Raw genomic sequence first — 13,288 nt, 5'->3', positions numbered from 1 at the left:
CCCGTCTCAGGCCAAAATGTTTGTCTACAAAAAAAAACAGTTTTAGGACAGCGTGGCCATCCGTTGAAAGTAGCACAGCGTGCAGTGCCTGAAAAGGTATTCTATAGTAGGAATAGTGGAGTGTGGCAATTTTTTAACCAAGATCCGAATGATCAGTGCAAAGTTATCTGTAAAAAATGCTCAAAGACCTTTAGCAGAGGGAAGAATCCCCAAAATTTAAATACAACGTGCATGCGTAGGCATTTAACCAGCATGCACTTGCAAGCCTGGACTAACTACCAAACGTCCCGTCCCATTGGTGCACCTGCTCAGAAAGAAGGTAGTCAGCAACGCTACATTGCTTACCTCACTGTAACCCAACGGTTAGGACACCACCAGCAGCAAATGTGGAGGTATCGTCTCAAGGCCAAAGCAGTCAGGGAATCACAAAGTTTTTGGTAGGAAACACTGTATGTAGGTCAACTTCAAGAATTCCATCACCAACCATCTTTCAATCCGCCATGTCCACCACCACCACCACCGCTTGTTCCACCTTATGCAGCTCTCCAGTCCAGCTCACCCTACAAGAGACTCTTTAGGACAAGAAAGTACTCAACCTCTCATCCGCGTACACAGGGTTTGAACGGCCTCATTGCTAGACTAATCTCGTTAGACATGATGCCCTACCAGTTGGTTGAAAGCGAAGCTTTCACAGACCTGATGGCCTATGCAGTACCATGCTGTGACCTACCCAGTCAGCACTTCTTTGCGAGAGCAGCCATCCCAGCCCTCCACCAGCATGTCAAAGACCGCATTGTCCATGCACTGAGGCAATCAGTCAGTGGAAAGGAGAACCTCGCAACAGATGCATGGACCAGTAGGCAAGGCCAGGGACGTTACATGTCCATCAAGGCGCACTGGGTTAATGTGGTGGATGCAGGGTCCACGGGGACAGCCATAGTGGGAAAGTTCTGCCTAGCCCACGGTCTAGGAAACAGTTGGCTGTAGGCATTCACCACCCCTCCTCCTCCTCCCCCTCCTCCTCCAGAAGCCAAAGCTCATCCACAGAGCGCAGTCGCACGACCACTCCATCGGCAGCTGCCAGTGTTGCACAGCTAGTGTTAAGCGTCACCAGGCTGTGTTGCAAATGAAGTGTTTGGGCGACAACAGACACACCGCGGAAGTACTGGCCGAGTACTTGCAGCAAGAAACTCAGTCATGGCTGGGCAGTGTACATCTTGAGACAGGCAAGGTAGTCAGTGATAACAGAAGGAATTTTATGGCTGCCATAGCCCTTTCACAACTGAAACACATACCTTGCCTGGCTCACACCTTAAACCTGGTGGTGCAGTGTTTCCTGAAAAATTATCCGGGGTTACCAGCCCTGCTCCTCAAGGTGCAAAGACTTTGCTCACACATCCGCCGGTCACCCGTACACTCCAGCCATATGCTGAACCATCAGCGATCGCCGAATCTTCCCCAGCACCACCTAATAATCGGTGTTGCAACAAGGTGGAACTCCACACTGCACATGCTTCAGAGGCTGTGCGAAGAGGCGTGCTGTTATGTATTTGTGGGAGGATACACATACCGGGCAGGCAGTTGGATGGCAGACATGGGAGTTGTCAGGTGTGCAGTGGTCGAAGCTACAAGACCTCTGTCAAGTTCTTCAGTGTTTTGAGGAATGCACATGGCTGGTAAGTGCAGACAATGCCATCATAAGCATGAGCATCCCACTAATGCGTCTGCTGATGCAAAGTTTGACGCACATTAAGGAGCAGGCGTATGCAGCCGAGGATGAGGGAAGCCTTGATGACAGTCAGCCATTGTCTGCTCAGGGAACTCTCCTGGACGAGGTGGCGGACGAAGAGGAGGAGGATGATGGGGATGAATATTTATGGGAGGAGGATGCTTCTCAGGGGGCAATAGAAACTGGTGGCGTTGCAAGGTGAGGTACAGGGTTTTTGCGGGACACAAGTGATGTTGATTTGCAAGAAAGTGCTCCTCAACCCAGCTCAAGCAGTGAATTGACACCTGGAACATTGGTCCACATGGCTGAGTATATCTTGCGTATCCCGCATTATCAAAATGATGACCGATGACGATTACTGGTTGGCCTGCCTCCTGGATCCACGCTATAAAGGAAAATTACAAAATATCATGCCACATGAGAACCTTGAGCAAATATTGGCTACCAAACAAGCAACTCTTCTAGACTGTTTGGTTCAGGCATTCCCTGCACACAGCGGCGGTGATGGTTCTAACACGAGGCGTAGTGGGCAACATGGCAGAGGTGTTAGAGGTGCACAAATCCGAAGTGGCGTTGGACAGAGGGGTTTTATGACCAGGTTGTGGAGTGATTTCGCAATGACTGCTAACACGACTGGTACTGCTGCATGTATTCAAAGTGACAGGAGACAGCATTTGTCCAGTATGGTTACAAACTACTTTTCCGCCCTTATCGATGTTCTCCCTCACAGGTCATTCCCCTTTGATTACTGGGCATCTAAAATAGACACCTGGCCTGAATTGGCTGAATATGCATTACAGGAGCTCGCTTGCCCTGCTGCTAGTGTGCTATCCGAAAGAGTCTTCAGTGCGGCTGGTTCAATACTGACCGAAAAATGGACACGTCAGGCTACCCGAAATGTCGATGACCTAACCTTCATTAAAATGAACCAATCATGGATTTCCAATTATTTGGCCCCACCTTCCCCTGCTGACCCGTAGCTTGCCTGAAAAATGTCTTGCTTTTGGCTTCCTTTAACTGACTGCTCCAATTCCGCCATTTGCAGCTGCTGAATGTCCACCATAGGCCATTTTTATACCTCCCTAAATGGGCTGACTCCCCCCACAGGGCCGTGGTCACCACCTGGCGCAAGCACCCGTGCGAGTGCCGTTTGCCTGGACAGGTGGGTGTGCCCACTCTTGGGCGACGGCACTGGCACAGGGTCCCTCATAGTACAATGAAGTGCCTATGACAGTGGTGGTGCCCAACCAACGTCAGACACACTGTCGTAATATGAAGGGCCCTGTGCCAGTACCGCCACCCATGAGAGAGTGTTCCCTGTTATGATCCTTAGTGGCTTAGGATCACAAATCTGACCAGCTAAGTAAGAGAACATAGGACGAGCTCTGGGGATGTGGTAACTGGACTGACCGCAAACCTGATCCTAACCGCACACACTAAAGGCAGCCGTGGAACGTACCTAGAAATCCTAGATGTCTCTTCACAGCCTGAGAAACTGGCTACCCCCTAGAGAGAAATAAAATCCTCACTTGCCTCAGAGAAATAACCCCAAAGTTTAGAACAGCCCCCCACAAATAATAATGGTGAGCAAAGGAGAAAGCACAAACGCAGTAATGAAAACAGGTTCAGCGAAGGAGGCCCGCTAATCACTAGATAGAAAGAGGACAGCAAAGAATCTATGCGGTCAGTAAAAAACCCTATCCAAAAATATCCACGCAGAGGATGCAAGAACCCCCACACCAACTAACGATGTGAGGGGAGAACCTCAGCACCCCAAAGCTACCAGCAAGCGAAAAGGTCACATATTAGCACGCTGGACTGAACTCATAATATACTGAGAAAATAATGAACAAAGATGAGCAAAAATGAACTAGCAAAAACTTAGCTTCTCTTGGAGAGCCAGATCATGAATGAAGTTAGGAGAGATCAAAACCAGCACTGAATACAACGACAGCAGGCAAAAAGTGACGGTCCAGGTGAGTTAAATAGAAAACCTGAATAGCAGGTGACGAGGCAGCTGATCCCAGCCACAGACCCGCAGCATAACAAAAGAGCCACCAGAGGGAGCCCAAAGATAGAAGTCACACAGTACCACTCACGACCACAGGAGGGAGTCCGAAAACAGAGTTCACAACAGTACCCCCCCCTTGAGGAGGGGTCACCGAACCCTCAACAGAACCCCCAGGGCGATCAGGATGAGCCACATGAAAGGCACGAACCAAATCGGCTGCATGAACATCAGAGGCGACAACCCAGGAATTATCCTCCTGACCATAGCCCTTCCACTTAACCAAGTACTGAAGCCTCCGCCTTGAAATACGAGAATCCAAGATCTTCTCCATGACGTACTCCAATTCTCCCTCAACCAGCACCGGGGCAGGAGGATCAACCGAAGGAACCACAGGCACCACATACCTCCACAACAAAGACCTATGGAACACATTATGAATGGCAAACGATGCTGGTAGGTCCAAACGAAATGACACAGGGTTGAGGATTTCCAAAATTTTATAAGGACCGATGAAACGAGGCTTAAACTTAGGAGAAGAAACCTTCATAGGAACATAACGAGAAGACAACCACACCAAATCCCCCACATGAAGTCGGGGACCCACACAGCGACGGCGGTTAGCAAAGCGCTGAGCCTTCTCTTGTGACAACGTCAAATTGTCCACCACATGGTTCCAAATCTGCTGCAACCTATCCACCACAGAATCTACCCAGGACAGTCAGAAGGCTCAACCTGACCCGAGGAAAAACGAGTATGAAAACCAGAATTACAAAAAAAAGGTGAAACCAAAGTAGCAGAGCTAGCCCGATTATTAAGGGCAAACTCGGCCAATGGCAAAAAAGTCACCCAGTCATCCTGATCAGCAGAAACAAAACATCTCAAATAAGTTTCCAAGGTCTGATTAGTTCGCTCTGTTTGGCCATTCGTCTGAGGATGGAAGGCCGATGAAAAAGATAAATCAATGCCCATCTTACCACAAAAGGAACGCCAAAATCTGGACACAAACTGGGATCCTCTGTCAGACACAATGTTTTCAGGAATGCCATGCAAACGAACCACATTCTGAAAAAACAGCGGAACCAAATCAGAGGAGGAAGGCTGTTGTGAATTGGATTATTTGGCTCCCTCTTGTGGTCACTAGCGACATGACACTTTGAGTTTCTTTCCCCAGCTTGGTACCCACCTGGCTCGATAGTCCAGGGGTGTTGCTATTTAAGCTTCCTGGATTTTCAGTCTGGTGCCTGGCATCGTTGTAATCAGTTCCTTTCTGTTTGCTCCTGTCTGCTGGTCCTGGTTCTTGCAAAATAAGCTAAGTCCTGCTTCCTTGTTTTTTTTGTTATTTGCATTGCTCTTATTTTTTGTCCAGCTTGCACTAAATGTGATTCCTGATTTTGCTGGAAGCTCTAGGGGGCTGATATTCTCCCTCCGGGCCGTTAGACGGTTCGGGGGTTCTTGAATATCCAGCGTGGAAATTTTGATAGGGTTTTTGCTGACCATATAAGTCATCTTACTATATTCTGCTATTAGTCAGTGGGCCTCTCTTTGCTAAAAACCTAGTTCATTCTTACGTTTGTCTTTTCTTCTTACCTCACCGTTATTATTTGTTGGGGGCTTGTATCCAACTTTTGGGGTCTTTTCTCTGGAGGCAAGAAAGGTCTATCTTTTCCCTTCTAGGGTTAGTTAGTTCTCCGGCTGGCGCGAGACGTCTAGAACCAACGTAGGTACGTTCCCCGGCTGCTGCTATTTGTGGTGCTAGGATCAGGTATACGGTCAACCTAGTTACCACTGCCCTATGAGCTGGTTTTTTGTGTTTGCAGACTTGGTAATAACTTCTGAGACCCTCTGCCATTGGGGTCATAACAGAAGGCAACTTTGGCAAAGGCACCAAATGGACCATTTTAGAAAAACGATCACAAACCACCCAGATGACAGACATTCTCTGAGAAACTGGAAGATCCGAAATAAAATCCATAGAAATATGCGTCCAAGGCCTCTTCGGAACTGGCAAAGGCAAAAGCAATCCACTGTCACGAAAACGGCAAGGCTTAGCCCGGGCACAAATCCCACAGGACTGCACAAAGGAACACACATCCCGCGACAAGGAAGGCCACCAGAAGGACCTAGCCACCAAATCTCTGGTACCAAAAATCCCAGGATGACCCGCCAACACCGAAGAATGAACCTCGGAAATAACTCTGCTGGTCCATCTATCTGGGACAAACAGTCTCTCAGGTGGACAACGGTCAGGTCTATCCGCCTGAAATTCCTGTAACACCCATCGCAAATCTGGGGAAATGGCAGACAAAATCACCCCCTCTCTGAGGATACCAGCCGGTTCTGAAACTCCAGGAGAGTCAGGCACAAAACTCCTAGAAAGAGCATCCGCCTTCACGCTCTTCGAACCAGGAAGGTACGAGACCACGCAATCAAAACGGGAGAAAAACAGCGACCATCGAGACTGTCTAGGATTTAACCGCTTGGCACATTTGAGATAAATCAAATTTTTGTGATCAGTCAAGACCACCACACGATGCTTAGCTCCATCTAGCCAATGTCGCCACTCCTCAAATGCCCACTTCATTGCCAACAACTCCCGATTACCAACATCATAATTCCGCTCGGCAGGTGAAAATTTTCTTGAAAAGAAAGCACATGGCTTCATCACAGAGCCATCAGAGCTTCTCTGCGACAAAACAGCCCCTGCTCCAATCTCAGAAGCATCAACCTCAACCTGGAAGGGAAGAGAGATATCTGGCTGACATAAGACTGGAGCCGAAGAAAATCGGCGCTTCAGCTCCTGAAAGTCCTCCACGGCCGCAGGAGACCAGTTAGTCACATCAGAACCCTTCTTGGTCAAATCCGTCAAAGGCTTAACCACACCAGAAAAATTAGCGATGAAGCGACGGTAAAAATTAGCAAAACCCAAGAACTTCTGAAGACTCTTAACCGATGTAGGTTGAGTCCAATCATGAATAGCCTGGACCTTGACTAGGTCCATCTCAATAGTAGAAGGAGAAAAAATAAAGCCCAAAAAGGAAATCTTCTGGACTCCGAAGAGACATTTTGAGCCCTTCACAAATAAGGCATTGGCACGCAGGACCTGAAATACCATCCTGACCTGCTTCACATGGGACTCCCAATCATCAGAAATGACCAAAATATCATCTAGATACACAATCATAAATTTATCCAGATATTCTCGGAAGATGTCATGCATGAAGGACTGAAACACAGAAGGGGCATTAGAAAGTCCAAAAGGCATCACCAAGTACTCAAAATGGCCTTCGGGCGTATTAAATGCTGTTTTCCATTCATCGCCCTGCTTTATACACACAAGATTATACGCACCACGAAGATCTATCTTGGTGAACCAACTAGACCCCCTAATCTGAGCAAACAGATCAGACAACAATGGCAAAGGGTATTGAAATTTGACCGTGATTTTATTTAGAAGGCGATAATCTATACAAGGTCATAAAGAACCATCCTTCTTGGCCACAAAAAAGAATCCAGCCCCAAGAGGGGACGAGGACGGGCGAATATGTCCCTTCTCCAAAGACTCCTTTATATAACTCCACATAGCGGCATGTTCTGGTACAGATAAATTAAAAAGTCGTCCCTTAGGGAACTTACTACCAGGAATCAAATTTATAGCACAATCACAATCCCTATGAGGAGGTAGGGCACTGGATTTGGGCTCATCAAATACATCCTGGTAGTCCGACAAAAATTCAGGGACTTCAGAAGGAGTAGAAGAAGCAATTGATACCAAAGGAGCATCGCCATGAATTCCCTGGCAACCCCAACTTGACACAGATATTGCTTTCCAATCCAGGACTGGATTATGAGCCTGCAGCCATGGCAGACCCAACACGACAACATCATGCAAATTATGTAGCACAAGAAAGCGAATCACCTCCTGATGTGCAGGAGTCATGCACATGGTCACTTGAGTCCAGTACTGAGGTTTATTCTTGGCCAATGGCGTAGCATCAATTCCCTTTAGTGGAATAGGGAATTGTAAAGGGTCCAAGATAAAACCACAGCGCCTGGCAAATGACAAATCCATCAAATTCAGGGCGGCACCTGAATCCACAAAGGCCATAACTGAGTAGGATGACAGAGAGCAAATCAAAGTAACAGACAAAATGAATTTAGGCTGTACAGCACCAATGGTGACAGACTTAGCAAACCTTTTTGTGCGCTTAGAACACTCTGAGATAACATGAGCAGAATCACCACAGTAAAAGCATAACCCATTCTGACGTCTATGATTTTGCCGTTCAATTCTGGTCAGAATCCTGTCACATTGCATAGACTCAGGTTTCTGTTCAGAAAACACCGCCAGATGGTGCATAGGTTTGTGCTCCCGCAAACGCCGATCAATCTGAATGGCCAAAGCCATTGACTCATTCAGACTCGCAGGCGTGGGGAACCCCACCATAACATTCTTAAGGGCTTCGGAAAGACCCTTTCTGAAAATTGCTGCCAGGGCACACTCATTCCATTGAGTAAGCACTGACCATTTCCTGAATTTCTGACAATAAACCTCTGCTTCATCCTGACCCTGAGAAAGGGTCAGCAAGGCCTTTTCTGCCTGGTCCTCAAGATTAGGCTCCTCATAAAGCAAACCAAGCGCCAGAAAAAACGCATCCACATTCAGCAATGCGGGGTCTCCCGGCGCCAGGGAGAATGCCCAATCCTGAGGGTCACCACGTAACAAGGAAATAATAATTTTAACTTGCTGAGCCGGATTACCAGAGGAACGAGGTCTCAAAGAAAGAAATAACTTGCAATTATTCTTAAAATTCAAAAACCTAGATCTATCTCCAGAAAACAACTCAGGGATAGGTATTTTAGGCTCTGACATAGGACTGTGAACGACATAGTCCTGAATGCTTTGTACCCTTGCAGTAAGCTGATCCATAATAGAAGTCAAACTCAGAATATCCATGTCTGCAGCTGAATTCAGAGCCACCCAGAGATTAAGGGGAGGAGAGAAGCAAGACAAACTGCAGCAAAGAAAAAAAAATGCACTCAAGACTTCTCTTATCCCGCTTCTGCGATGCATTTAACACTTTCGTGCCTGCTGTACTGTTATGATCCTTAGTGGCTTAGGATCACAAATCTGACCAGCTAAGTAAGAGAACATAGGACGAGCTCTGGGGATGTGGTAACTGGACTGACCGCAAACCTGATCCTAACCGCACACACTAAAGGCAGCCGTGGAACGTACCTAGAAATCCTAGATGTCTCTTCACAGCCTGAGAAACTGGCTACCCCCTAGAGAGAAATAAAAGCCTCACTTGCCTCAGAGAAATAACCCCAAAGTTTAGAACAGCCCCCCCACAAATAATAACGGTGAGCAAAGGAGAAAGCACAAACGCAGTAATGAAAACAGGTTCAGCAAAGGAGGCCCGCTAATCACTAGATAGAAAGAGGACAGCAAAGAATCTATGCAGTCAGTAAAAAACCCTATCCAAAAATATCCACGCAGAGGATGCAAGAACCCCCACACCAACTAACGATGTGAGGGGAGAACCTCAGCACCCCAGAGCTACCAGCAAGCGAAAAGGTCACATATTAGCACGCTGGACTGAACTCATAATATACTGAGAAAACATATTGAACAAAGATGAGCAAAAATGAACTAGCAAAAACTTAGCTTCTCTTGGAGAGCCAGATCACGAATGAAGTCAGGAGAGATCAAAACCAGTACTGAATACAACGACAGCAGGCAAAAAGTGACGGTCCAGGTGAGTTAAAGAGAAAACCTGAATAGCAGGTGACGAGGCAGCTGATCCCAGCCACAGACCCGCAGCATAACAAAAGAGCCACCAGAGGGAGCCCAAAGATAGAAGTCACACAGTACCACTCATGACCACAGGAGGGAGTCCGAAAACAGAGTTCACAACAGTTCCCCCCCAGCTCAAACAGTGCTCTACCACTTGCAATACTTACCTCTCCCTGCTCCACCACTGTGTAGTATGTGCTGTTAAATCCTTCAATGGCACTGCCAATACAAATTTGTTGAAATGATAGATGATAGTTAAAATATACAGGGGCCCTGGCCTCCATTTAGACCAGTTAAAACGTTGCGCCTACTACCACTTTCTGCTACTGAGCAGAGGAGCCCACCCCTGTACCTAGCTATGCCACCTGGTTCTTTCTGAAAAAAATTTTGGCAGACATTTAGCCTACTTTATTATTAGGGCCTACTCACTGTGTCAGCCACTCCTTACAATTGTCCTCCGCTGAACCAAGCAACGCCGCCAGTTTAGTCCTGTTACCAATTTTGAACTGCTTTTAGCCAACGTAATTATTTGGGCCTACTCACTGTGTCAGCCACTCCTTACAATTGTCCTCTGCTGAACCAAGCAATGCCGCCTGGTTATTCCTGTTACCAATTTTGAACTGCATTTAGCCTACTTAATTATTTGGGCCTACTAACTGTGTCTGCCTCCCATTACAGTTGTTTTCCACTGCACAAAGCTATGCCGCCTGTTTAGTCCTTTTACCAATTTTGAACTGCATTTAGCCTACTTATTTGGGCCTACTAACTGTGTCTGCCTCCCATTACAGTTGTCCTCCACTGCACAAAGCTATGCCGCCTGTTTAGTCCTTTTACCAGTTTTGAACTGCATTTAGCCTACTTATTTGGGCCTACTAACTGTGTCTGCCTCCCATTACAGCTGTCCTCCACTGCACAAAGCTATGCCGCCTGTTTAGTCCTTTTACCAATTTTGAAGTGCATTTAGCCTACTTAATTATTTGGGCCTACTAACTGTGTCTGCCTCCCATTACAGGTGTCCTCCACTGCACAAAGCTATGCCGCCTGTTTAGTCCTTTTACCAGTTTTGAGCTGCATTTAGCCTATTTATTTGGGCCTACTAACTGTGTCTGCCTCACATTCCAGTTGTCTTCCACTGCACAAAGCTATGCCGCCTGTTTAGTCCTTTTACCAGTTTTGAACTGCATTTAGCCTACTTATTTGGGCCTACTAACTGTGTCTGCCTCCCATTACAGGTGTCCTCCACTGCACAAAGCTATGCCGCCTGTTTAGTCCTTTTACCAGTTTTGAACTGCATTTAGCCTATTTATTTGGGCCTACTAACTGTGTCTGTCTCCCATTACAGTTGTCCTCCACTGCACAAAGCTATGCCGCCTGTTTAGTCCTTTTACCAGTTTTGAACTGCATTTAGCCTATTTATTTGGACCTACTAACTGTGTCTGCCTCACATTCTAGTTGTCCTCCACTGCACAAAGCTATGCCGCCTATTTAGTCCTTTTACCAGTTTTGAACTGCATTTAGCCTACTTATTTGGGCCTACTAACTGTGTCTGCCTCCCATTACAGTTGTCTTCCACTGCAAAAAGCTATGCCGCCTGTTTAGTCCTTTTACCAGTTTTGAACTGCATTTAACCAACTTATTTGGGCCTACTAACTGTGTCTGCTGTTATGATCCTTAGTGGCTGAGGATCACAAATAGATCAGCAAGTGAATAAACTTAGGACAAGCTCTAGGGAGATGGTAACTGGACTGATCGCAAATCTGAACCTGTCCAACACAACTAGAGGTAGCCGGTGAATGTGCCTAAAAAATTCCTAGATGTCTCGAGCCAGCCTGAGGAACTAGCTACCCCTAAAGAGAAAGAAAGACCTCGCTTGCCTCCAGAGAAATAATCCCCAAAGATATAGAAGCCCCCAACAAATATTAACGGTGAAGTAAGAAGAAGGCACATACATAGGGATGAAATCAGATTCAGCAAAAGAGGCCCACTAGTACTAGAAAGCAGAAAATAGAGCAGGGGTCTATGCGATCAATAAAAAACCCTTACAAAATATCCATCCTGAGATTTCAAGAACCCACGCACCAACTAACGGTGTGTGGGGAGAAACTCAGTCCACTAGAGCAACCAGCAAGCGAGGGAATCACATTTTAGCAAGCTGGACAAGAAAACATGATAAACACTGCTGATCAAAAAATGAGCAAACAAAACTTAGCTTGTCCTGGATGGACTGGGAGCAAGGTAGTCAGAAGGAATCTGAGTAGCACTGATTACATCGACAGCCGGCAACAAGTGGAAGTGAAACAGAGCTATATAGGAACCTCCCAGAGGATAACGAACCAGCTGATAGCCAGAGACCAGCAGGATAACAAACAAAGCCACCAGGGGGAGCCCAAAGCAAAAGTCACACCATACCACCAGTGACCACAAGAGGGAGCCTGAAAACAGAGTTTACAACAGTCTGACTCCCATTACAGTTGTCCTCCACTGCACAAAGCTATGCCGCCTGTTTAGTCCTTTTACCAGTTTTGAACTGCATTTAACCTACTTATTTGGGCCTACTAACTGTGTCTGCCTCCCATTACAGTTGTCCTCCACTGCACAAAGCTATGCCGCCTGTTTAGTCCTTTTACCAGTTTTGAACTGCATTTAGCCTACTTATTTGGGCCTACTAACTGTGTCTGCCTCCCGTTACAGTTGTCTTCCACTGCAAAAAGCTATGCCGCCTGTTTAGTACTTTTACAGTTTTGAACTGCATTTAACCAACTTATTTGGGCCTACTAACTGTGTCTGCCTCCCATTACAGTTGTCCTCCACTGCACAAAGCTATGCCGCCTGTTTAGTCCTTTTACCAGTTTTGAACTACATTTAGCCTACTTATTTGGGCCCACTAACTGTGTCTGCCTCCCATTACAGTTGTCCTCCACTGCACAAAGCTATGCCGCCTGTTTAGTCCTTTTACCAGTTTTGAACTGCATTTAGCCTACTTATTTGGGCCTACTAACTGTGTCTGCCTCCCATTACAGTTGTCCTCCACTGCACAAAGCAATGCCGCCTGTTTAGTCCTTTTACCAATTTTGAACTGCATTTCGCCTACTTAATTATTTGGGCCTACTAACTGTGTCTGCCTCCCATTACAGTTGTCCTCCATTGCACAAAGCTACGCCGCCTGTTTAGTCCTTTTACCAGTTTTGAACTGCATTTAACCTACTTATTTGGGCCTACTAACTGTGTCTGCTCCCATTACAGTTGTCCTCCACTACACAAAGCTATGCCGCCTGTTTAGTCCTTTTACCAGTCTTGAACTGCATTTAGCCTACTTATTTGGGCCTACTGTGTCTGCCTCCCATTACAGTTGTCCTCCACTGCACAAAGCTATGCCGCCAGTTTACTCCTGTTACCAATTTTGAACTGCTTTTAGCCTACTTACTTATTTGGGCCTACTCACTGTGTCAGCCTCCCCTTACAGTTGTCCTCCACTGCACAAAGCTATGCCGCCTGTTTAGTCCTTTTACCAGTTTTGAACTGCATTTAGCCTACTTATTTGGGCCTACTAACTGTGTCTGCCTCCCATTACAGTTGTCCTCCACTGCACAAAGCTATGCCACCTGTTTAGTCCTTTTACCAGTTTTGAACTGCATTTAGCCTACTTATTTGGGCCTACTAACTGTGTCTGCCTCCCATTACAGTTGTCCTCCACTGCACAAAGCAATGCCGCCTGTTTAGTCCTTTTACCAATTTTGAACTGCATTTAGCCGCC

The sequence above is a fragment of the Ranitomeya variabilis genome, chromosome 7, assembly GCF_051348905.1.
Source record: "Ranitomeya variabilis isolate aRanVar5 chromosome 7, aRanVar5.hap1, whole genome shotgun sequence".
NCBI lineage: Eukaryota > Metazoa > Chordata > Amphibia > Anura > Dendrobatidae > Ranitomeya > Ranitomeya variabilis.
Note: the sequence above shows the minus strand (reverse complement) of the source record.